General features: G+C 47.3%; 1 long non-coding RNA gene across 3 annotated transcripts in view; it reads left to right on the forward strand.

Annotated features, from left to right (window-relative positions):
• The first annotated feature begins 1,333 nt into the window (after window positions 1–1,333).
• The window catches only part of LOC138526889 (uncharacterized), a 94,873-nt gene continuing 68,728 nt past the window's right edge, over window positions 1,334–27,478 (forward strand). For 2 of the 3 annotated variants that reach the window (XR_011283765.1, XR_011283766.1), the window contains exon 1: window positions 1,334–1,476. This is a non-coding gene — a long non-coding RNA (uncharacterized lncRNA). Of the gene's footprint in view, window positions 1,477–1,651; window positions 1,851–27,478 lie in introns of those variants that run through there. The other variant, XR_011283767.1, reaches the window with a different exon arrangement.

The following is a 27,478-nucleotide window of genomic DNA, read 5'->3' on the forward strand; positions in this document are numbered from 1 at the left end:
CACGTACCCCGCTCGCACAGGGCCAATCGCGTGTGAAACTTCCTGCGCACCCCCGAAATACACGTACCCCGCTCGCACAAGGCCAATCGCGTGTGAAACTTCCCGCGCACCCCCGAAATGCACGTACCCCGCTCGCACAAGGCCAATCGTGTGTAGAACTTCCGACGCACCCCCGAAATACAAGTACCCCGCTCGCACAAGGCCAATCGCGTGTGAAAGTTCCCGCGCACCCCCGAAATAACCGTACCGCACTCGCAGAGGGCCTATCGCGTGTGGTTCTCCCGGCGCATCCCCGAAATACACATACCCCGCTCGCACAAGGCCAATCGCGTGTAGAACTTCCCACGCACCCCCGAAATACACGTACCTTACTCGCACAGGACCAATCGCGTGTGAAACTTCCCGCGCACCCCCAAAATACCCATACCCCGCTCACACAGGGACTATCGCGTGTGGTTCTCCCCGCGCACGTACCCCACTTGCACAGGGCCAATTACGTGTGAAACTTCCCGCACACCCCCAGAATACACATACCCCGCTCGCACAAGGCCAATCGCCTGTGAAACTTCCCGAGCACTGCCGAAAATACCCGTACCCCGCTCGCACTGGGCCTATCGCGTGTGATTCTCCACACCCAGCGGGGTACGTGTATTTAGAGGGGTGCGGAGGGAGTTTTACCGACATTTTCGTGGTTGGGGGGCTGTATGCTGGTCCACTGGCCTGTGTTCCATGTACGGGATTTGTGCGCTGTTCATGGCGCACGGGGAGGGTTTGGGGGCGTAACTGACACTGCTGCAGGGTCGCTGCGCCACAGCTGGTTATGGATGTTAAAATTCATATATACGCTGTGCGCGAAAATGGATTTTGGCGCACGCGGCTGGCGCAGACTGCCGCACGCGCACACTGTGCGTCAGCCGTGTGCGCCACTTGTGCGCTGAATTCTATGAATTACCCCCTTAATTTTGTAATTCGGGTTTGCTTGCTCAGCCGTAGAGCCCCCTCCCATCCTCACTTACTGTAAGTATATACTGAATTACCACAGTTCTTGACTGCCAACTCTCACAAGCTATGATGTACAAGAGCCGTGATACCTCCGGGTGTTTGCGCTATATATAAATGTAATAAAAAATGTGACGTGCGTCGCGTGTGTAGTACAATTGTCAGGCCTCATTGTCTTATCGGCCGCTCAAGTAATGCTCACAAGGGGCCAAAGGGTGAAAACAGAACAGCTTTAATCTCCTCCCTCTTCCCCAGAGAACGATCACGAGATGCCGAAGGACGGAAGTTGACGTGTTAGGGGAGGATCTCAGGGCGTAAAACACACGTGGCCTCAACGTAATGTGTTACGTACATTTTATGGGACGAAGAAGGAAAAATGGGTCCGCCCACGTATCTGATAATTAAGAAGAAGGAAAAAGTGAAAGGACGACGATTACTACTAGCCGACGAGGAAGGGTGTCTGTTGGTATTAGAAAGGTGAGTACGTTCGGTTGCTCAGGCAGGAACTAGACTGTACCACCTTACTAGATCACCGGCAGGCCAGTACTTCGGGGGTAAAACCTAGGCAGCTTCCCTGCAAGTTGCTTCGGTGGCAACTCTGGCTACTTGACAATAATAGTGCGGCCATGTTGGAATGCGGAGGCGAGGCTAAATATCTAAGCTCCAGCGCTCGCACGCATATGTTCTCCGAGCCTTCCATTGGTGATGCTATGGGGATGGACTTCGGACAGCAGCTCCGACCTTAGTCCCCAATGAAGTCAGTGTTTGGAGGTGTCCCGGATCGTTTCTCTTACCAGTCTGGTGGAAATCTGTAAAGAGGGAAGGAAAGGGGAAAAGCAGCGGCAATGTGGGTGAGGCGATAGAATCTATGTCACTTGCCTTAATTGCATTTTCATCACCCACAATTATGAAGATTAGCGTGGTTTGGTCCGACTCCACGGTTTGCATTTTTTTTACCATAATCTTTGTCCTTTCAATTAACTTTTCAAAAGGTCCCGAAAACACAGAACATTATTTGAATTAAAAGAAAAAGTTTAATCGGTGCCACACTTAATAATACGATCACGTTCAACACTGCAGTTCGCTTCCCATAACCCACTGCCAAGTTATACAATCGCTACCCTGCAGTAATAGTCGACATGTGGTGCCCTTAACCACAGGTCTCCCATCCATGTACAAGATGAGGATTCCAGCTTTCTCCTCTATTCGAACCTTTGCGAGACCTCCGTTGCTTCTTCGCTCCTAGGGACACAGATCAGTGATTCCAACTGTGAAGTACCACCCCAATTTACCACATTCTGATCCAACCCGCTCACAAACACCAGTCTACGGATATAAAGCGCCGCCTCCCTTTGTGCTCTACCAATCAAATATTGTTTGTACAGCTCCTATTTTATTTATTGTGCTTTTGTAAGGCAATTAAACATCAACAAATTGTGTTTTAGTGCACCCACAGGGCAGAGGGAGGGAACATGGGAACAAGGGCTAATACAATAAAATAATGAAACAGGAAAGGGGCGGTCCTTCTAGGCCTTGTGAGCATTCAGAACGTGCACGTGCTGGGAGAGAAAGAAGGGACAGAGAGTGCCCAGGAGTCAGTTGTGTGCATTAGTAAGTACTTGGCAGAGAACGCTTGGGACAGAGTGATCACCTGCCAATAATAAGTGCAGGTCTGTGAGAACACAAGCCAGTGGGTGCTAGGGTGGCCAACTCTTTGATAGTCTGTCACGGGACACTTGCCCACAAGGCGGTGATGACGTCACGTCATTCATGGTTGGCCCGTCCCTTTTTTTAAATGTACATTTTTTTTAATGGCTCTTCATTTCTGGCTTAATTGAAATGCAAATGGTTTGTCCTTGGGAGGTGATGGTCACGTTTTTTAACTGCAAACATGACCATCACGACCCCAGGAACAAAGCATTAGCATTGGAATTAAGGCAGGTGTCTGAGCATTACAGCTCTACCTGCAGGCTCAAAAGGAGCCAGGGCTGCAGGGGCGACTGGGGAAAGAAAGCAGCAGGCGGCAGTGCCGTGCTGTGTGCATGCCCACTTCAGTTTGCAGAGTGGCTGTGCTGGAGGAAGGTTGTCCTGACAACCTGAGTCCCGCACAGCCACTCTGCAAACCGCGGGACGGAGTCCCTAATTGCGGGACAATCCTGCGAAATCTGGGACAGTTGGCCACCCCAGTGGGTGCCCGAAGGCAAGTGCTGGGATCAGGAGGAAGACCGAGGGCAATTGGGCGGAAACCCGGGACCCAGAAAGATATCGAGGTCCCGGGCCACCAATCTCAGTGATTGTGGGGTATCGGCACGTGAGTGAAAGGGGGAAGGAGGAGGTGAAGATGTGTCTTGAGGAAAAGGGAGGCTGTTCCAGAGGAGGGAGTCAACCGAGGAGAGAGTTCTGGCACCAGCACGCTGTTTAGAGAAACGCCTGACACGCAGAGAGTTGGAGCTGGAGGAGCGTAAAGATCTGGAAGGAAAGTATTTGGTGAGAGCAAGTTGTAGGTAGATTGGTCCTCGGCCCCACAGCCTTATGGATGATGCAGAGGGATTTGAATTTGATCCTTGCAGCCACTGGGAGCCAGTGGAGGGATTTTAGGGCAGGAGGGAGACAGTCCCTGGGCTTGGGGCCAAGGATAAGTCTTGCATCCCTATTCTGGACAAGCTGGAGGGGACAGAGAAAGGAAGAGGGTAGATTAAGGAACAGGCTGTTGCAATAGTCTAGCCTAGAGATTACCAGAGCTCTAGAGCTTCTGGGGAAAAGTGCAGGCCGGAAGGATACATCCTGAGGAGGTATGTTGAAAATGGGCCTTCTTGGCAAGGTCCAGGGTGTGAGGGAGGAAAGAGAGAGAGGAGTCTAAGATGAATCCAAGATTTCTGGCTTCAGATGCAGGAGAACGTGGTGAGCCCATAGAGGGTGCCAGAGTGAGGGGGGGTAGGAATCCCAATAGAGAGGATCTCAGTCTTGCTGGCATTGAGGCAAAGGTCATTGGAGGCACACCAGGACTGGATAGCAGAAAGGCTGTCTGAAATGTTAGAGACAGAAGGGTGAGCATCAGAAAGAAGTTTGAAGAAGAGTTGCGTGTCATCTTTATAACACTGGAAGGGAGGGGAGAAAGTGGAGATATGATGAGCAAGCAGATCGAGATGGACGTTAAAGAGCCAGGGTTGGAGAGGTTGGAGCCCTGGGCAACGCCACAGGTTGAGATAAAAGTAGGAGAGGGGAAAGGACCCCGGATGACCTGGGAGGGATGGTCGGTGAGGAAGGAGGTCAGCAAGTCCAGTGCCCACTCAGAGATACCAAGGGTATCATGTGGTCCTTTTATGAGGATGGACTGTTTGACCGTATCAAATGCAGAGGAAAGATCAAGTAGAATGAGGACCGCTGGAGAGTTAGTGTTAAGAGATGCAAGCACTTCTTCACAAGTGTTCAGAAGAGCAGTTTCTGTGCCTCTGGATGCTCAGAATCCGGATTGATGGTCGTTTAGCCAACCGATGCTGGGCCAGTTGGGGGAAGACCAGCTTCTCCAGAAGTTTCCCAAGGAAGGGAGTGATCGAGATGGGGCGGTAGTTAGCTGGACACAAAGGGTCGGCGAGGTGCACAAGTGTGCTTGAGGGAAGAGGGGAAATACCCAGTGGCAAGAGTGATTGCAGAAGTAAGCAAGTGCAGGGGCATGGGAGCCCATGTCCTTAATAGTTCTGGGAGACCTGTTTGGAGGAGACCTTCATAGAGCGGACAACCCTATTGACCTTGTCTGCTCTGATGGGAGCAGAGGGAGGCAGGGAGGGCAGGGCGATGGGAGGAGGGGGGCGAGAAGGGTAGGAAGAGAGAGTTCTCAGGATGTCCTGAGTTTCTTCAGTGAAGGGGGTGGCCAGTGCAGAGGGCCTGAGAGAGAAGAGGCGAGGTGGAGACTGCAGAAAGATTGGCTAGTTCCTTGCAGATTTTAAAGAGTTCACATGTGTTGTTCGATGCGCCAGAGACATGGGCCTGGATGTGGGCCCTTTTGCAAAGAATGGTGAGACGATCTTGCCTTTGGAGAAGGCGACCAGCCAGCTTCTCGGAGGATGAGGCTGTGGTCAGCCACTTCCGTTCTGCCGCTCTGCATTTGCGCTGCAAATGGTCTGCTAGATGTTTCAGGCGGATCCGCATGACTGGGGCAAGAATGTTGAGAGTGTTAGAGATGGTGAGGTGGAGGTTGCTGAGAGCAGAGTCTGAGGTAGTCTGCAGTGGGAGGAGATGGTGGGATGAAGGTGATGCAAAGGCAGCAGCTGACACTCGTTTCATTGGGTGGATGTCCTTGAACGAAGTTGGCAGAGCCAGGGAAGGTGTGCTCGGAGGAATGAGGGCCCAGTTGGGAGGAGAGGAGGGAATGGTCTGACCAGGAGAGCGGAGTGATGAGTGCGGCAGAGAGCAAAAGATCAGTGCGTATAAAGGCATAAGAGTGTGTCCAGCCAGGTGGGTCAGACTAGAGGGGAGAATGGAGGGGCAGAGCGAGGCGCAGAGTTCACGGAAGAGAGTGGATGCTGTGTTTGAAGAGTCAAGGGCGATGTTGGAAGTAACCCAGTAGAAGGGGTTAATAGGGAGATGTCGGAGAGGAGGATAAATCCGCCCATTCAGAGAGGAACAGGGTAAAAGAGCCAGGTGGCCTTTAGATGGTGGCAACGGTCAGGTATGAGGTAAGCGAGATGACCAGCTTGCAGACCAGGCTCTCGAAGGAGGAGTATGGCTGGGTGGGTATGAGGGAGGAAGGGACCCAATCGGGGAGATTAGGGCGAGGCTTAGAGATGATCTTGTAGCCATCTGGGAGAAGGGAGTCAAAAGCAGTGACTGTTTTTTGCAAACAAATAAAATATAAAGCCGTGACCTGAGCTGGCATTGAACCACGACTCGGTAAGAGCAAGGATATTGAGGCCAATGTCTTCAAGGAGGAGGCAGATGTTAGCAGAGTGTTTGGTAGCGGAGCAAGCATTATGTGTGGTTAGATGAAACAGGTCTCTGCCTTTTGAAGGTTTTCCGAGGAGGGATATAGGGGCGTGGTGCACCAGTCGGAGAAGGGAGAAGAACCGGGAGAGGGGAGAAAGGAGTAGCTGGCGCAGGAAGGAAGTTGATGATGGTCGGCTGGTGCCAGTCAAAAGGGAGGAGGTTGGGTTGAGGACCCCGAGCTATTATAGTGCCATTGCGATAGACATTGTTTATACACCTGGATGATGAGTACATCCCATCGAGTGCCATCATTAATGGGTGAGGGTAGGAAAGGAGAGAATAGAGATAAGATGAGGTCCATAGATCTTGAGAGGGGACAGAAAAGAGGATATCGGTGTCAATATCTGCAAGTTGTGCTGCCGTAGGTGTCTGCAATGGGTAGACCAGGGTTGGTGGTTAGGAACTTTTTTCTTCCAGAGAGTGAATATAAGATAGTAAAGCAGTTAAAATAGGCTAGATAGTGAGTGCCATATGGGTGGTGGAGAGGTAAGGCTGGGGGATAGGAGAGACTGTACTGCACAAGCACAATTCACCAGGTGGCCTAGTAGCAGAAAAGGAGGAGAGTAAACACTTGGATACCAATTTGTCTTGGGTCTAGCGCATCAGTTTACTTTAGCATCATATTTTGCTTCCATGTCATTGTAGTAAAACATATCTTTCTCCCATTGTTCAATGCTTGGCGCCCTCACCGGCCCCAGGTCATGGCCACCCTTCTCCTGGCTAATATCCGCAACAGCCCCAACGGGGCTTCCCCGGTATACTCCAGCAGAGCCGCCTGTGGGGAAGGGACTACACTTATCCCTATTATCTCACACTGTTGATAACACCATATTCCAAAAGCTCCTAACCCGAAGGCAATTCCAGGCCAAATTGATGAAGTCAGCCAGTACATAGGAACACCTTTTACACACTGAAGCTTCCGGCTAGAACCCATGCAGAGTTGCTGGTGTGTAATACATCTGATGTGTACTTTGCACATTTAAAGTGTATCAATTTACATTGGCTATTAATTGCCAAGCTGTTGGTTTGCATACAGCGATATCGCTGCACATCATCTGAGAGAGACTGGCCTAATGATCCCTCACATTTTGCTTGTGCCCTGCACCCTAAACCCTTGCCCCCTCCTGCCCACTCCCCCCCCCTCGATCAACCCATGAAGTATCAGAGCCCCCGCCGGAGGGCCAGTGAACTGTTATTGGGTGCTAAGGTATTCTTCAGCCGGAAATACAGAAACAAATTCAGAGCTGAGCCCCCGTCTCTTCCTCCCCCACCCCCAATCCTCCCCCTCTTAAATTCATCTATAGGAATAAACTGCCCCTGTGGGAATAGATCCTGTAACTGGGTGATCTCCAACCGGGCCATACACTGAACATAATCCCTTGTCAAGGGGATCCCTGGTATATACACCACTGGCAGGGATGGGGAGCCCCGTCGTTCCCTTATGCTCTCCATACCCAAGTCTTGCAAGTTTACTCTACCATATTTTGGGGCTGTACTAAGTTCATAGTTCCATGGGGCAGTAAGTATCACAGCTGTAACGGCGACTGGGCAGCCAATGCCCTCTCCACCTGCACATGTCTCCTATCGGTGTCTGTGGCGAACCAGTGCGCCACAACAATGCTTGCTCTGCAGCGTAATACGACTCCATATTTGACCACCAAAGGGGCTATTGGGGTCTCCCACCGAACTCGTGGCTGTTTACCATTACAGACAAACCGAGACCAGACTGCCCTCACCTTACTAAAATAGGCCTTCGGCACAGCCAGGGGCACATTCAAAAGGTATACAAGAATCTCAGCAGTAAAATCATCATGACCATTGACACTCTCCCTTATAGAAACCATAGGAGTGCTCTCAACTGCGCTATGTGCCTGTTCCTGAACCCTTGCAATATAATTTTGATATAGCACAGCCGGGTCGTGAGCAATCTCTACTCAAAGGTACTGAGTACTGTCAGCGCGTGGAATCCCAACCCATTGTGCAATTGTTGCATACGTTCCATAAGCGGGAACAGTACGGATTTAGATGGGTTAATTCTCAACCGCGAAAGGCCACCAAAGCTTAAGACATCCACCATTACAGGGGACAGGTTGGGCTTCGGGTCAGTCACATACAGCACCATATCATCGGCATAAAGTGAATGCCTATGGTTAAAAGCCGCAACACCCTATGTACATGTCTCTCTCAGTAATTTAGCAAGTGGCTCTATAGCAACAGCAAAGAGGAGGGGTGAAGGGGGACAGCCCTATCTTGTTCCCCTACTCAGGGACACCAACTCTGTGAGTTTAACCCTAATCCGTGCTCCTGGGGGAGGTATACAACAGCTTCACCAATGAAAGGAATTCCTCCCCCATCCACTTTAGTTAACACAAACTAAAAGGGCCACTCCATGGAATCAAATACTTGGCGCCAACGTTGTCGCAGTTTATTAGGCGGTCACACTTAACTCCGTTCCTTTCCCTCCCCAAGCAAGGTGGCGCACAATGAACTGCTTTACAGATTGAAATTTGGCGAGGAATTCTACCCAGCTTGCACCCTGAACCAGGCCGGTGTATAGTCCGAATATATATTTAAGTTTGGATAAAGAATAACAAGACAATTGCAATTCAGCCGCCACCGCCATGGCTTGACACAATATCACAAATTAAAATTGTCTCCACCAATTGACTAGCATATATTTCTACTAAGCTGTTTGTTACTACAACACACAGATACAATTTTGAGATGTGCAGTCAGAATTAAATTCAAGTTTTGTTGGTAAGGAAACAATATTAAACCATCACAATATAATACAAGATACACAGGGATGGCTTAATTTGAAACAATACTTTTCTCCCAGCAACCCCACCATCCAGCATCCAGGCCTCAAAGCAAGGTAAAGGGAGTGAGAGCACAATGGAAAAATCGCTGTGGCTTCTAAACTAGAAATGCAATATTAGGGAAAGGAATACAGTGGGTAAAATGTTTTTATTGCAAAATACATGAAATTAAAGGCAGGGCTTTGTGACTTGGGTCAGAGAAAAATGCGGGCATTTCGTTTTGTAACACAGATACAGATGAGATGCAATGCTTTGTAAGTTGCATTTTAAAATGAATGGGGAAATTTAGTTTTGTACCCTCTACATTCACTTGAAAAGTAGCGTTTAGGGTTATTTATTTTGGGATTATGGGCATCCCACTTCGGACCAGGAGTCGGGGCTTTCAGAAGGACAGTTACCCAAGTCTTTATGGTCTATACTTCCTCTAACGGACTGGGCATGAACTTTGTTAGTTTCAAATTCTAACACTCATCCTGTGATTTCCTATACGGGAATTAATTGATTTAACTTCAATGTGCTAAGGATCTACAAAGCTTCCTCCCTCTCAGTCCCCTACAATTTAATGGAAAGGATTAAGGCGGGCTGTTCCAACACAGTGCAAATGGATTAGGTGACTTGCTTGGATTGAATACAATGTGCCAAGGGCCTACCCAGTTTCACCCCACCTACACACTAATGTAAATATAAGTCAGCTATCTCCCCCCACAATTGATGGCTTTTGGATTGGTCTACTTACATGGGAGGGTTTGGTCAGGGAAAACAGCAGGGCTCCCGAGGACAGCGCAGATCTGGTCAAGGGCTTTCATTCAATGATTTTTCTCCTGCACCCAGACTCCTTCTGCTCCTCTGGTGGGGTCCCAGCTAGCTTCTAGATTTCCATGTCACTGTCTCAAATGCAAGGATTGTGGCTTCTCTGCTAGTTGTTCCTCGCAAGAGTCTGTCAGCAGGCTATCTCCCGGAATAAAGTGAAAAACCCTTGTTTCGATGCAAGTTTTTTTTGTTTTTTGTTTTGGAAACAATTATTGATTTTAACAAACACAACAATCAAGACAGAAGTAAACAGTGAATATCAGTCGTAACATTCGAATGTTATAAACCATATCATGTTATATCCACCTCTGTCCCGCTACGCTACTCCCATCACCGCCTTCGGACGTCTCATCCTGGGGTGCCTTCCTCCTCTCACCCTCCAAAGAATCCCTGTCATCGAGGTTGGTCAGGGTTTCCTCAGACAAAGAAGCTATCAAGTGCCCCCAGGCCCTCAATGTCTCAGCTTCTTCTTCTCCCCCTCTATTGGCTGTCTCACTCCACACCACTGTTTCAGCATCCACCCATTTCTGAAGGTCGTACCACCATACATCCACCCTTGGATTATTGGTTGCCTTCCAGCCCATGGCAGTTCTACTCTTGGCCAGTATATAGGCCAAGTCCTTGAGTTTGCTGACATGTGCCAGTTTACGGGGCCTAGGAACCCCCCCCACCATACATGCCCTAAGAGATTCTACCTCCAGCCTAATCCCTTTATCAGACAAGAGATGGGCCGCCTCCCCCCAGAATTTCCTTATTTCAGGGCACGCCCAGAACATGTGTCCTAGATCCACCTCTCCACATTTAGGACCTGTTTCTGTCCCAGCATTCTTGAACTTTGCAATCCTCTGGGGGGTCAAATATACACCCTATGAGTAATATACAACTGGATTTGCTGCAACCTCGCATTCCTGGACACTTTTTTTTTTTTAATGGTATCTCTGAACCCTCCTCCACAAACCGTCACTTGTAGATTCCCTGCTTTCCTCTTCCCAGTCCGGTCTCAGCTGGAGCACCTCCTTCCCCACACTTGACATCAGTAGTTCATAAATTCGGTAAACCTCATGGCCACCGTCTGATATATCATAGAATGTTTCTATGGCAGTGTCGGGCGGGCCCTCTGTGTCTGCCATCAGTGTGTCGAACCCCACTACCCTCCCTTCCTGCCAAATGTCTCCCAACGTAGCTATTCCTATCGGTTCCCAATGCTTCCGGATTGTCTTCCTCAATTGCCTGTCTACTCCTTTCAATGCCACTAGCAGCATTTGTGGGGAGTGTGGGGTTGTGTTCCCCATGACCCAACGGGCTCTTTGCCAGATCTTCCATCCCAAATCTAACATTCTTGTCCTCCTTTCTTGCTGCAGCTTCGGCACCCATATCCATTCTTAAAAAAAAAAAAAAAAAAAAAAAATAAATAAAAAAACGGGATGTGCTCATCCCTCAACAATCTGGATTCTGATGTTGAGTCTTCCGATAACCATATAACTACATATTGTAACTGGCTGGCTAGATAGTAAATTCCAAAGTTGGGCAATTTAATGCCCCCTTGGTCATACGTCTTTGCAGCTTCCACAATGCTATCCTGTTGCTTGTATTGTGCCATATTAACCCGCTACATATACTTTCAAGCTTAACAAAGAATCGCTTCGATATAATGTATGGAATGCTCACAAAGAAGTGCAGCAACCTAGGCAACACCACCATCTTCAGTAATGCCACTCTCCCCATCATGGTCAGGGGGAGCTTGGCCCAGAACCCTAAACTGTTTTCAATATTAGTCACCGACTTCTGTTATGTTTGTATTCGTCCTCAACCGTATGGTCTACTTCGATCCCCAGGTACCTAGGTCTTGGTCTCCCATTGTATCTGTAGTACTGGCAGTTCCTCCTGTGGTATCCCTTTATATCTACCCAAGGGGAATATACGTGACTTCTTGTGGTTTACTGTTATGCCTGACAGCGCTGCATATCTCTCCATCACTTACAGGACATACTGTAGGTTCTATTCAGGGTATCTTAGATATAGCAGCATATCATCAGCATACGTAGTTATCAGCATTGGGGACCACGGGCATCCTTGTCTGGTACCCTTACTAAGCTGCCATTGTTCTGAGACCATCGCTCCCGTCCTAACATGGGCCAGGGGCGTATTGTATAGCAACTGTGCCAACCTCAAGTACGTAGGCCCAATCCCATACTCCATTAAGGCTGCCATCAACCAAGGCCACTCGACTGAGTCGAAGGTCTTTACTGCATCCAATGAGATTATAGCAACCTCCTGCGGGTCCTCTTCATTTGTTTATGACGTGGTGTAGCCTTCTTAGATGATCAGATATGCTTCTGCGCGGTACATACCCAGTCTGGTCGGGATGTATACGTTGTTGTTAACTGGTCGTCTATTCGCCAAAACTGCCGTGAGTATCTTGCTATCCTGATTAAGCATAGATAGCAGCCGATACGACCTGCAGTCTATGCTTGGTTTGTTAGGATTAAGAGGTGGGATAATAATCGGTTCCCTCAGGGACTCGGGCAGTATCCCCCTATCCAGAGCTTCATTTAGCATTGCCGATAGTGGGGGGACCACCTCCGCCCTGTGTGTTTTGTAGAACTCGCTAGAGAGTCCATCTGCCCCAGGGGCCTTACTAGTAGGTAAAAGCTTAATCGCTGCTTCTAGTTCCTCTATTGTAATTGGGACCTTTAGAGTGTGTGTCTTCCTCTTTCTCTCCTCCTCCCCCCTCATCCCTATACAAGTGCTGCTAAAAATCTACAAAGTGATGGGTGGAAGGTTTCGAATTAATCTAACCACTGGCAATTGCTCTGGGCAACCTTCCACACCACCGTTTTTTATCCAGTCTGCGCCATGGCAAAAGAGAACCAGCCATGTGCAAATCAGTCAGCAGCTGCTGCCACCAAAGGTAGCGGCCCAGCCCGAACTGCTAGGCCAGGTCCCCTCTGCACAGAAAACAAGCAACCCCAGACATGTTTCGGCCTTGTTGGACCTCCTCAGTGAGGTGCATCCTGGTTCCCTGTGGCGCAGCGAGCAAGGGACCCACGTCTGGGCATACCCTCTCTCACAAGGAGAAACAAACTGACCATACAGAGCAATTGCCAGTGGTTTAGATTCATTCGAAACCTTCCACCCATCACCTTTGTGGTCAAAAATCTACAAAGCCCCTGTTGACCCCTTCTTGGGTGTCCAGTAACTGTCCATTCGTTCCCTGTACTGCTCTTAATAGTTTGCCTGGGTGTTTCTCTCTTGTATAGCCAGGCTAGTATCCTGCCTGGCTTGTCTCTCCCAATATGCCCCGCCCCTGCTGTGTGTTGGCTTTCCACATTTTTATTTATAGCTAAAGTTACACAATCTTTCCCAGTGCTCCCCACAATCGTGTTGCAACTGTTGTATCATTCCAGCCTCCTCAGGGGAAAGCTCACCCTTTCGCATAAATGCCTCCATTTTCCTCTCTGCTTCATGCAGCTTGTGTGTTATTTCCCCCTTGCAGACCTTTGGATTTGGATATTGCTGCTCCCCTCGCCACCACCTTAAATGCCTCCCATACTGTACCATCCGAGTCTACACTTTCTATATTATGTTCAAAATATTCCACTATTTCCTTTCTTATATCCTCCCTAAATACTGTCTTTCAGGGCTTTGGCCTTAAGTTTCCATGTAGGGATACGTGCCTTAGGTGGCGAGTATTGCCATGTTACCATCAGAGGCGAGTGGTCAGAGAGGACTCTCGCTTTGTATTCCGACCGCCCCCTTTGCCCCGTCAACTCCGTTGCAGCAATTGTGTGGTCTAGCCTTGTGTACAGGTTATGTGGGGCTGTATAGTGGGAGTAATGCCTGTCCTGTGGGTGGTGCATCCTCCACACGTCTACCAGATTACGATCTCTCAGTAGCGTCTTCAGGGCTCTAGCTGCCTGGGTCCGCTTGTCCATTTTCGTGTCTGATCTATCTACCTTGGGATCTAGTATGTAATTAGTCTTATGCCCAAATAACTGCCTCCCAAGTGTGGACTGATTGTAGTGTATAAGGTCCTGGTGTAGCCTGTGGCATCTTGATTCGGGGTATACGTATTGATTATGCTCAGCTCCCTATTTTCCACCAATCCTCTCATTAGTACCATCCGGCTCTATGGTAGACTGTAACAGTTTAAAGGGGACATGCAGTGCAATCCACGTAATAACCCCTCTGGCATACGCCGAATATGTCGCCCCTATGGTGGTCCCTCTCCACTTCTTCCCGACCAATTCTGTTTTTCTTTTTCTTAGATGATTCTCCTGCAATAAGGCAATGTCAATTCTTTGTCTTTTCAAGTACATCATTACCTTATTCCTTTTTAAATAACTATTGAGCCCCCTGACATTCCATGTCACTATCTTGTGCCCCCATCCTATCCATATCCTGTTCTGCCCTTTGCCCTCCGCAGTAATGTGTAGGTGTAAGCTCGTTCCCTAACTTGTAACTCCCCAACTCCCTCACCACCACACCACCCAACCCTTTCCCAACTGTTGAATAACCATAACTCTCGTAGTGGTCTGGGTTGCGATTGCCGACTCTTCCTATTACTCCTGTTTGACTCTTCTCCATCCCCCCCCTCCCCAACCAACTCCAACTGGCGCCCAGCTCCATCCCTGGATCTCGGGCTATCCCGCATCTGGCCCTTTCCCGGTAACACAGCGCAAGAGCCCAGCAGGGGATACCGATCTAACAGTATCCTATCTAACCTAACTATGGGGGGGTAATAGTATGTCTCCTTATGCTGCTAACCCGATATAGTACTTAATGTGCCTCAACTACCTTTTCTCCTCATTTGACCATCATCCCGTCTGTTCCTTCCAATACTGCTATATGCCGTACTATATTCAAGTCCCAAGGCCAAATTTATTTATCGCAACATATTCCAAAATCTGCTGGGTTACTCATCCGCCTGGTCATCTGCTGTTGCTGGGCAGTTCTGGTCGTCAACCACTCCGTCGCATCCTCCGGAGTTTCAAAGAATAGGGCCTTGTTTTTATGGTACACCTTCAGTTTCGCAGGGTACATCAACACGTACTTGTATTCCGTGTCGCATATCCTTCTATTAATTGTTCTGTAGTGCAGTCGTCGTCTCTGTACCAGAAAGGTGTAGTCGGGGTATGCTGTGATGGCCGCTGACGCTCTATGTATCGTTCCACTTTTCCGGAAATGTTCCAAGATCTTTTCTCTGTCTCTATAATTTAAGATCTTTGCGATAATCCGCCTCGGGGGGAGGTGCGGGGGTGGTTGGAGGCTTCTCCAGGTGGAGGTCTGCGACCCTGTGCGCTTTCTCAACCGCTACCCCCTGGGTGAGCGCGCCACCTCCTGCAGCAATATGGTTTCAATATAGTTAGTAGGGTCCGAGCCCTCCGGCAGTCCAATAATCTGCACATTGTTTCTCTGCGCCCATCCTTCTGCTTCTTCAGCTCTGTCTTCTAAATTCCATACCTGTTTCAGTATTTGAACTTCCGCGGCGTTCACCGTGCCGGTATTTGCTTTCACCTCTGTCTCTAGCTCTGTTGTGCGCTCAGCCAAGGCCCTTACATCTTGTCGTAGTAAATTGAAATCTATCTGAACCGCATCTATCTTAGATTCTAGCGATGCCTTGAGTTCTGCCACTGCCGCATCTAGCTTATTCTCGCCTGACCTCTTCAGATTGGCGATGGCGTCTAGGATTTGTTGGTCCATGCGCGTTGGTGGTCCATGCGCGTTGGTGGCCCTTTGTGTTTCCCTTCTTCCACCATCTGAGAAGATTTGGTATATTCGTCTATCGTTGGCTGCTTTCCTTTGCTTTTCAGTGTTTTATTGGCCATTTTCCAAGGTGTGGGCCTCTTCGCCATGTGTGCTGGGACGGTATCGTTGCCGCAGGCTCTGTATATTGATGTCCTTCTGAGTGGGGTGGGTTATATACCCTTCCGTTCTTATTCGGCTCTCTTGTGCCAGTGGGCTATTTAGTCCCAAACAGGAGCCATCCAAGTTTGCCACGGCACTCCCCGGGGTGTCCAATAGTTTCCTTGTAGTTCCCTAGGTCACTTATCAGGGGGACCCTCTGCCCACTCCACTCCAGTTCTAGGTCCACGTGTTGCGTACTAGGGCCGCTCTTGCAGTGTTCCCATCCAACGCTTCTGTTGTATTTATGTGACCTGTATCAGCTGTCAAACCAGTGCCACTGTTAAGTTTGTTTCATTGGATGTTGCACATGCAGTCTGTGTGGTTTACCCACTCGTGGCATAGTGGAGTAAGCCCTTTTTTTTTATGTTGCACCGTCCTCCGCCATAGAGGGCAAATCCACGACCTCTGTCTCCACCTCCGACCACATTGGGTGTTAATGCGGGCCCCGGTATCACAGACCGTAGGGCCTGTTCTGTCTTTAAGTACCTGGGGGGGCCTCCAAATATTGCAGGTAAGACCCCTTCCTCTAGGTGTATAGTGCCTGGCTAGCACATTTTGCCTGGTTTTGCGTATAAGTACTCATAGCATAGCCTGCTGTAGTTAGGATGTGCCGTCTTCCAATCCTGTCCGCTGTTTGGCGCTGTGCCCGTGGTGCCCCTCTTGTTACCATGCAGCGTGCCCTCAGTACTCCCTCATTTGCACCATGCGGTTCATTGTTTCTCCAGTGGGTTGATCCTGGGCCACTGCATTGGGCTGCCATGGCATTTCCATGCTGTCTTGCCTGTTTTAGCCAGAAGCATTTTTATCCTGTATTTATGACAGTCAGCATCAGCAACCCGTCAGCCGTGTCTGTGTGAGCGCATGCAGGGCTCGTAGGCTGAGTAATCATATGCGCATTTCTTTGGTTTCTCCACCTGCCGCGCTGGCCTGTAGCTTCCCTGTTCCCTTCGTTTGGTAGCTGGGCCTCTTTCAGCGCCCGGCTGCACTGTTACAATGTATCCAGTTCAGTATGAGCGCGCGCGGCTCACCGTCTCCCTGGACCTTGCCAAGTACTGCATGTCTCGCACACCCTTTCAGGAGTGTCTCCGGGGGTCCGGGCGAGCTAGTGTAGATGGATCCTCTCTCGGCATTCCATACAGTCGTGCGTGGTTCCTTCGTAATCTCTCTATCTTGTGGCCGGCTCTATCAACTCAGTCATCTGCCTTATTGCTCTTCCAGACCAGCAAGGAGAACGCTCTCGGGCTGCTTCGTCTCCAATGCCCCTTGGGCTGCTTCGTCTCCAATGACCAGTACCTCACTTCCAGCCCTTTGCTTGCTGCCGATCAGCTGTTCTCAGTCCGTTTCAATTCAGCTGCTGCTGCAGCCTATGTTCGTTGCGCCAGCCATTTTGTATCCTGTTCCGTCTTACGGATACAAACTTGCAGTCAGTATAGTAGCCTGAACTCGCATCCTTGGAGTCTCATACCTCATCACAGCAGGCTCCAAGGCTTCACATTCATAACTGTCATTCAGGATAGAATCCCACTCAGCAGGCACATTGTTTTTGTCCAATTATGTAGGATCAATCGGAGCAGCTCTGAACACACGTCCTACTTCATGGCCCTTAAGCCACGCCCCCTGCAAGCATTCACTCTTATAGGGCTGATGACACTCCAACATTGTCATAATTCCCACAGTAAGGACTGGCTAGCACTCTCCCTTCACCCCCCCTACCCCCCCCCCAAGGTGCCCACTGGCTGCTGATGGGACCCGAATTTGGGAGATATGTATGATGTAGGCTGAGGGAGGAGACAGATTTGTCATCTCAAAGTGACATGTGGGTTTTACATGTTGCATTCTGAAAAATATCACAATGTGGCAACTACCTTTTTAATCTTTCAGATAACCACATGAATTTATTTTTGAGTTCTATATTTTATCACAAGTCCGACCTACTCATTTCGGCACGCTCTTCCTGGGCAGAACCACAATTTTTCATGGTTTGCTGCTATGCCGATATAGTTATAACTCTGACACTACATACTTCCCAACATTAATTTGACCATCTATTAATCTATCAATATTTCCAATTCCTCAGATTTATGAAAATGCCAGAATCGTACTTTGGATCATAACTTGTTGGGTACATCACAAACATTTTGTTTTTACATGACCCCAACTGGCTTTTTATCCCCTTTAAGTTGAACCCGGGGGGTGGGGGCTCTAAAGGACACTCAATGCTTCTTTTTATTTAAGAAAATGTATTCATTGTTTAATCACTATCACTGCATGCTATGAGAGGTAATTTCATTTCTCATTTGTTTCCATTTCTCCTGAAGCATGTGACCAGCCACCTGCTCGGCCCAGTGTCTATCCTACATTCTGCTGCGCTTCAAAGGCTTTGTTCAGAGCTAATGCACATTTTATGTGAAACCTGACCTTGAAAGTCATTTCTATTGGTCATTAACTGTGAATCCCATCATTTAAATCTACTTCTTTGTAGATCTTGGCATTTACGTTGACCACCAGACCTGTTTCCTTGGTGGACCCATCCCCAAAGGTCTTGGGGTCAAGTTTCAGCTTGGAGAGAAAAGCTTCTGAAAAGCTAGCATATTGCATTTACTTGCTGTGTGTACTGCACCAGGGCCTGTTCACAATATCATCTTTCTTTATATACTATAAACAGAAATTAAGTATTCTTCACAAATATGCCACAGTTACATAAGAAACCAGTGTTAATTTCTGCAAAAACGAAATGGACATTTCCTTATAGTATTGTTTTTATGTGATGAAATTGTGTCTCTTCCTGAAACGCAGTCTGTCATTTCACTTTACTTTCCCAATGTACGGCATCATGCCTCCTTTTTTAGCTTCCAGATACACAGCATTTCACATGTAGAAAAAAGAGGGGGTGAGGCGGGCACTCTAGTTCCAAGCTTTGTATACCTGCTCCAGGGAACTAGCGGGCGCGCCTCACCCCCTCTTTTTTCTAAATATTTCAAATTCATGTATTCTTTTCAGGTGCACTTACAGTTTTGAATCTGTCAGCGTGGGCATTTACACGAAGTCAGCATCTGAAATGACACATGTACTTGGAATCCATCGGTTGCAGTTAACAATATTCCAGTTCGAAGTCTCACTTTTATCTGGCTGAATGCCTGTACATTGCAACAAAATGGATGGAGGCCCGTTCTCGGTCATTCACCAGGCCTCCTGTTGAAATCATGGTTTTGTTCTGGCGCTTTTATTTCATTGGAACTCCACACTGAGCCAGCTTTACACTCACAATGGGGCCTAGCATGGCCGCTCCATCTGTCGCTCTGGGGCTGTCTTTTTATCCCACAACATTAACCCGAAAATGCATCGCAACCCAAACGAGGTGGACCTACCCAGAATGAGGCTGATTGATCAGATTTAACACTTCGGGATATTAAGGGTGCTTACCTAGCGGCAAGAATCTTGTTGTCCAGGTTAATTAGCGAGATAGGTCAGTAAGAGGCACATTTATCCAGTGTGTTCCCTGTTTTTAAGAGGACAGTGACCAGTGCCTCTCGCACCGTACTGAGGAGCATGCCATAGTAGACAGCCTGCTGATACATACTTGATAAGTGGGGGACAAGGACAACCACTTACTCTTTGTAAAGCTCAGCTGTGAGGCCATCCAGCCCCGGTGCTCTGCTCGCAGTGAATACCTTAATTGCCCTGTGTACTTTCTTCTCAGTGATGGGACTATTCAGCATTTCCTTTCCTTCCGCAACCAAACCGATACAGTGCATGCAACCTGGGTCAAAAATTTAACCAGGTACTGCTGTTGTGCACTGCTATGTGATGCATATAGATTTATGTAAAATTTCCAAAATGCCCAACCTATATCCCCATCTGTATATCTTGTGGCTCCGTTATATTTAACCGCCATCGCATGCGTACTGGAGGACACAGCCTTCGCCGCCCTCAATATCAACCGCCCCAGGCATTGACCTACCCTATATTGCCTCACCACCAGTAACCTATGTAGGAACCACACCTCCCTGTGTGCTGCCTCCTGAAATCTGTACAACTCGTCGCACAGCGTTGTTTACAAAGCCAAGTCCCCACCCCGATAGCTGCTTGTATCTGATTTCATTTTACCATCTCTCTGCCAGTTCCCTCCTGATCATTCGCAAAATGTCTGCCTCCTTTAAGATCATTCCCCCCCCCAGCACCACACCCTTTAATGCCTCCCACAATACTGCCTTAGTCTGAACAGACTGATCATCCTAAGTGAAGAAATTGATGATCACATCAAGGATATCCTTGCGAAACACATCCAAGAGACCATCCATCTTGAAGACCCAGGCCGGCCTGTTCGTGAGTTTCCCCAGAATTCCCACCCCCATCGCCACTGGCGCATGATCCGACAAGGTCTGGGCCAGTATGTCGCACTCGTCAACCCATCACGTGGCACCAACGGAAACCAGGAAATGATCCAGTCTGGTGCACAGTAGACCTAAAGTTGTACCCACCCCCCCCTTCTGATCCACCCTGTGTCACTCCCTTCAAATGTCCCTAAGCTCCCAGGTCTCCCACATCTGCACCAATTCCTGAGTGGTGGGGATTGGTGATGTCTGCGTCCTGTCTTTCCCAGGGATCATCACCTCTTTAAAGTCTCCGACCCATATTATAAGTCCGGATGAGTCTCGAACTGTGCTCCAATCCACCTCGGAGATTCATTGATTATTCGGCCCGTAGTTCACCAAAGTAACCAGCTGCCCCTGCAGGACCCCCGTGAACACCAGGGCGCTCCCCTAATCGTCGTTTTTTTTTTTTTTTTTTTTTTTTCTTTCCATTTCTACAAACCGAAAGGCCACACAATCATTGAGTATGCACATACCCAGAGAGTAACTGGAATAGGGTGAAAAGTACCTGTGGCAACCCCATGTTGTACATTAGTCCCGGATAGGTACAATGTATTATTAGTGCAACTTAACCATAATGTCTACGAACATCTGCCTTTATTGCAGACCTTCCAGAGAGTGCCCCATGACCATCTGCTGGCGTGCAGCATGATGTGTCCGAGAACCCGTACACACTTCATAATAAAATCGCTTCGCGGACAGTTTGCAACTGCATTTTCTACTAATCTAGGAACTTTCAATTTCAAAATGTCCTTTGCGTAGCTCCAACACCTATTCCTACTCGTCCATTAACAACCTAGTACAAACTTTTACCAAAACTGCTATTTATCTTAAAATGGCATCAGCTAAGCCCATCCCTCCTCCCCAAGAGATGCCACCACTGCTGTAATGAAGAAGCATGAGAAACACTGCCCCCTACCTTAGAAATACACAGGTGCAACATTTTCCCCTGTCCACTTGTCCCTCCATATTAGTGTTTAGTGCCTCTTCCCTCATTTCCCTCCCCACCTTTGGTTCTAAGCTCTCCTGCCAAAAAAATCAATTCAAAAACAAAATAAATGTTCCTTTTAGGAACCACCTTTAACAGTTTTAAAAAATAGAACTAAAATAAACTGCATAGACTCCATCTACTTTATATTTCTCAGTAAAGTACATAGACTCGATAAGATTTTCCAACATTTGCATTTCCGTTTTGTGTTATGCTAATGGGAATATTGGGGCGTTCATCCTCCGTTCCACGGACTGGAATGGTGGATACCGGCCCAGCAGCCCAAGCGAAGTGAGGGTGGATAACATAGTCTCTGGACTATTACCCCCCCCCCCATTCCAGCCCCTGAAATGGGGAATGAAGGCCATTAGCAGCCCAGGTTCCCAAAGCGGTAACCCGTGGTACTAAAAGAGGATTTTTCGTCCTACAGTGGGACGCCTTTGGCGTCCCAGTTTAGGAAGGAAAATCCTTTTCCAAGATGGCCACCATGGAAAGGGAAGGTGGGGGTTCCATACAGGGCCCCTCTTCGCTTTCCATGGCAGCCTGCAAAAGGCAAAAAGAAAACCCTATGACCATATTACCACAAGCACATTTTTCTTCCCTTTCAAATCTATCCTAATTTCGAATAACTTTACCACAAAGCCAGTCCCTGGTGGACATGGCCACTTTAATCCTATTTTGTCCCTTCTGGTCATGGCCAGTAGCCACACTGTCCGGATCATGACCTTATTCCATGACCCGGAAATTCTGGCCCCTGCCCATGGCTACAACCTACCCCTCAGTCACTAAAGCTATACTGTTATTTTTTTTTTTTTGTCAAATAAGAAAACGCTGCCACACTTGCAAAACCATGCTTTTCGATCCTTGCCAATGCGCTTACGCAAGTTTGCTGGAAATTCACCCACGTTTTATTTTTTCAAAACTGTCAAATGAATGCACATACAATTATTATAAGCTGTGCACAATATCCCACCAAACTTTGTAAACTCATTCCAAATCACGTCAGAAATATCCCCACCCATCATCATCATCACCCCTCACCTCCCCAAACATTATTTCATACGTTTCACAAGTGCAATGCAATATTATTGTCACGAGGGTCCGGCCATGTATTTTTATACATACGTTGATCTATCGCAAACAAATTCACCGTACCTCACTTTTCCTCTTTTAAAAACAAAAGAAATCTGGCAGCAGGGCGCGTCCATCTTGTACTATTCTTATCCATTGCTGCATCTGCCTAATGTAAACTACCCTGACGTCACTAAATCATATGCCCTCGCATCACCAACCCTAGTGAAATTCTACACCTTTCTCGGTGACGTTCCTCTTCAGCGTAGCCAAACGCGCCCATAATCACCTACGTGAAGTGACGCAGAACCCGAAAATCAACACACATCGACTAACGAGACAGCATGTCACAATTCGGAATATTAAACCGTTCTTTAAAAGAAAACAATAAAACTGTACAATTTGTAAAGTATTTTTATTTCCCAATAAACGCTCCGAGAACATCCAACTATTCCCATATTAAATCAAATTGCAAATTTGTTTCTTCGCTCATGATCCAAAATGTTAATCGTGAGGCGCATGTTGTTTTTTTCTGTACACAAAGTGTTCGTTTTCGATAAAAGAACCGCTAGGGTCGCACAGTGAATTCCAGGGCATCTGCATCAACTTGGGCCTAGACCACCATAAAGGATGTTATGTTGCTCCTAATCGCTAGTACAGCGTACGGGCACACTGGCACTGGGCGATCGTCCCAAAAAACAGTCACTGTGATCCATCCGTTGACAACTACGTGCAGCTGTCGATTGAAGAAGCCGTCAGTTGGCATCTGGAATCTGACAATCGCAGAAATGCAGGATGTAGCTATTTGGAAAACATAACAGAAAATGTGTATCAATACCTAAACTTTAATTATCTATTGACTTTTTAATTCGGCATAAAGTTTAAACCAACGATTAGCACAGACATCAAACAATCTCAAAGAGAAAACAACGTGGAAACTGATACACAATTAGATATGGTCATACATGACATTTTAATGAAATATTAGCGTTGAACCTTGGTGAACCTAGTGATGGTCTACATGCACCTAATCCTGCACTCCCCATAACCACGTAAAAAAGACAACCACACAGAAAGATAGTACTTGCGTTACATTGCAATAAGAAACACAGAACAAACTAATAGAATATAACCCAAAATTAATCTTCAGATGATAAGTTAATGCTTTTTCCGGTATACATTCGTCAAAATCAAACTTACATTATATTCACCATTTCCATTCTCTTGGCGTAAGTCAGACTGTAACACTCACTGCGCTCGCACCAAAGATTCTTCATGAACTGAATTTACATGTTCCTTACACTTTTGGAATGTATAACCTTATCAAATGTTCATTATTACAAACCTCCTCTCACTGCATTCCTTACGGAATATTCCCTTTCTATCAAGGTCAAAAAACAATTGAACCTTATACTTTGTGTCCCATGCGTGGGCTTCCTTAGCTAGCAACCAAATAATCAAAGCTGGTGACCTTCACTCAGAATCTAAATACATTCTCAGTTTGCAACAACATCGCTCAACGCATCCTTCTCATACACTTGCAGGGCCTCGCTTTCCATCAGACAGTGCAGGTGGCTGCCTCCGATGCCAGACTCTAGGGGGCGGCAGTCTGACTCCATTATTATTTTAAATACATTTTAACACAGACACTTAGTCCTTCGCCTGTACTTCATGCACATTATATTGTGGAACACCTCCAAATGTACCGTATGACTTTTGTGAAAAAAACACCACTTTTTTGCTTCTTGCTGCTATATCCCATCCTCATCAACCCTCACCTCCCAGACAGTATTTGAAAGTTTAACAAGTGCAATGTTTGTGTTTTTTTTTTTTAATTTTTTTTTTTTTTATGTTTTTGCTGTGATGTCCCCGGACACCAAAACACGGATCCAAGATGGCAGGCGCATCGGAACAATCTGACACACTTCACGCTCTTCACCATCCAATCAGCGAACGCGTCACGTGTCCGCGGACATAACACGACCGGTTAGCCAATCGATACCTTGTCCGCGGAGCGAACAGGGAAGTGTGTCCGTGGTTCGGACATAGATATCACTAATTTTTTTAGACTTACTTTTTGATCGTTTAAAAAAAACTACTGGACGGATTTTCACCAAATTTACAAAAGCACGCTTTCGGGCCCAAGCCGCTGCTCCTGCCGCAAATTTGGTGAAAATCCGTCCAGCGGTTTGAGCTGTAGGCGTGCGCAAAGTTTTTTTTCCCCCATTCAGTCTATAGGAAAAAAAGAAATTTTGGGTCCTCCCAACACCCCCGCCACTGCCCACCCCTTCCCCCCCCCCCACGGACGGAACCAACCTCACCAAACTTTGCTAACAAATTCAGAGTGCGCCATATACTTATTTTGCAAACTTAAACTTTGGTGTGCATTCGTCCAGGGGGAGCGAAGTTATAAGCTGCCCAAAAAGTGCTCGTCCTATGGGATTAGCAACTTAACCATAACTACACAGCCACTACTGTGGCTGTGTAATTAATATATATTTTTTATTATTTGTTTCAAACTTACCGGTTTATCAACTGTCAGGCATTCAATAGCTTTGTTTGTTTCCCCTTTGTCCACCAGAAGGTTTACACAATTTAAGGTTAGATGGAAGGATGTTTACTAACATTAAGCATCCGAAAGTCTGAGTGTGCCCATAACAGTGTATGTCCCTGCAATCTACATTGATTTCCATGAGCAGAATAGATTTTGAAGTTTTCCCCTGCCTTCATCCTGGAGCAAGGAACCATCCCCAATAAGTCACCTGGGAACCAGCGTGTCAAAGACCAACCTGATGTGTTTAAGGCTCTCGCACCAGTCTTTTTGAAGTAGACCAGAGTGGAGTTAGCGTAGCCCAGACAATAGGTTTAGTCCATAGATGGGTTTCCACCATCTTGTAATTTTCTAGGACTCTGCAAACTTCCTGCAGACAAGGCCTTCTGGGTATATCGGCTGGCAAAAGACTTTTTTTTTTTAAATCGGCCTGGATTGGATTTTCACTTCAGGATTAGTCTGGACACTTCCGCTGTAAGATTTTGCATACATTAAAGGGGGGTGACACTGCCCTATGAAGATGCTTCTTTGGACTTCAAGGCAAGAAGCAGTCACCTGAAACTCTCTTGCTGATTTACCAAGCCCTGTGCCACCGAGGGGGAGACCGGATTTTCCAAGTAAAAGCCAAGCTCTTCATCCTACCCATCCCAAAAGCAAATTTGGAGTTTAACTGCTCTGTGGACAATGCCTACTGCAGCTGTGGGATTGGTGCACAGGTCCCTGCCAGAGAAGGTGACCCTTATCCTTTTGGTTGGGAATGGTATAAGAAAGGACAATATTGTCCCTGCATCATGGACTAGGCCTTTCCGCAACCACTGAACCAAGGAAGTGACCCCTAGCTCTCCTCTCGATGCATGTCCAAGCTGCCTTGATGCAAGCTAGGGCACCTTAAATGCAGTCTCGTCTGCGGCATTAAAACCGCAGGAGTCCTTGAACACCTCATCGGGTTTTGCTTGCCGCTGAAGTTCTGACCTTTCTATCTGAGACAGGCAGAGTCTTTTAGTGTCCTCAACTCGATGGTCTCTGTAAAGCACCGTGGGGCGGGCGCGTCTGTACTCATGCTCCCTATATGGCAGAGGAGAGACACAGAGCACCCCAGCTAAGATTCTCTGTTATTGGTAACGTAGTCGAGCAATCAAGGCTTGGCTCAGGTGGTGATGCAGGCTGGTTCCTAAGTACAGTGTAGTCCCCAAGCACCCACAAAGGAATGTCCACACTCTGTGTTAGTGAAAACAGTCTTTATATAAATGAAGCTCAACGTTATGTACACAATCACAATAACACACTTGGCAATACTATAGCGGCAAATCGTCGCATTTTGTTTTGTTCCTGCTAGACGCTCCTAACCTGGGTACTCGGAAGGCCTTGCATATATCTTATCACATCCTTATTTGCATGTTTACCAGGTAAACTTGGCCTTGTTGCAGAGTCTTGCTGGACTTCTAAATCCAGGTCACTATTTCAATAAGGACCTGCAAGAAGCAAAGCTTTCTTCCCTGAATTTGAAAGGGCTGCAGAAATGTGCAGCCTGCCACCCGTCCATTTTTCCCTGAGCAGGTCCTCATGTGTAGACTGTAGACTACCTTTGGCACCTTTTGGGTACCCTGACCCAGGAAACTGCTTGGGACGCCCACTGAGTTGCATTGCCAGTGGAACCAGTGTGATGTGGGTGTAGTTCAGTGAATTGTGAGGGTGGGGAGGCAAGCTTTACAGGACTCCATCATGAGCCACAAGTTTGGGTGTTCATTCTAATGCAGTGTAAGTTAAGTGTTTAGTATTTTCAGGGAGTTGTCTGCCATAATATAATTGATGCTCCAGTGCTAAGGCAACTTGACCCTGTGTGGATAATTGGAAGCATTAGATGAATGCTTGTTTTAACATGACTTTAGTGTGTAAATAATGGAAGTGGCCCAATGAGCGTTATTAGCATGGGATCTTCATGTTGAGCTAAACCAGTTTCAAAATATGAAGATGTTTAAAAATGTTGCCAGAAATCCTTTTATCAACCGTAGACCAACTTCACCTGGTTGCCTACCGAGCAACCCAAGAGTGCTCTGGGCTCAGATCCCCTTTCTATTGGGTCGCCAAATTTAGTGAGGATCCAAGCATGAGTGATCCCTATCTGTCCTTGCTCTTCTTTTGAGTTAAAGGCTAGGGAACGATAGTGATGCAAAAATAATAAATTGTGGGTGTACCATAAAATGTTAGTTTTCCTGGAATAGGAGGCCTTACTGTAACGTGTAGTGGCACAAGACCTAGCTCAACTAACGTATGATGGAAGCTACACGCTTTATCATCCGATCTTGCATCAACCATGACTGGTGACGGGATTACTTAAGATTTTATCTTCCTCCAAATTATGTTCTGTTTTATTTTTAGAGTAACTAAAGAAGTCTACTAACTTAAACCAATTTATCTTCAGTTGATTCATAAAGTTGCCGATAATCTGAGGCATAGGCACATGATTTGCACCCACCAGATACAGCACTTTGTAAACATTCTGTAAAGTTAGAATTCTATTCTATTATTGGCTAAACAGATAGATGGTCCCCCTTCCCTGAAATGTCTTTGTTTTTGGGATAGAATATTGATCGTTTAGACCCCAATCTACATGGATGGACCAGCTCACTTGCCCAGGTTTCTTGACCCCATATTATAGAATTATTATCGATAACATTTTAAGGTGTCCCACCATCTCAATTTATTAACCGAGCCTTCAGTGTTCCCGTACAAACATTTTATGGGGCTCCCACCCGTATAAACATTTTATGGGGCTCCCAATCAATCTTTATTTTCTATTGTATAGTCTAAATTAAAGTCAAAATGCAACCGCTGGAAGAATTGGTGGCAGACTAAGCAGAATTTAGTGCAGAACAAACGAAGACCTCAATCCAGTCTGTCAAGATATATTAGGCTGCCACTCTCAACTCCGGGTATTCTCCCATCCACCCCCACCCCAAGCAAGGTGGCGTGCATC

This window comes from Ambystoma mexicanum, chromosome 14, assembly GCF_040938575.1.
Source record: "Ambystoma mexicanum isolate Mex_15411 chromosome 14, UKY_AmexF1_1, whole genome shotgun sequence".
Classification (NCBI taxonomy): Eukaryota; Metazoa; Chordata; class Amphibia; order Caudata; family Ambystomatidae; genus Ambystoma; species Ambystoma mexicanum.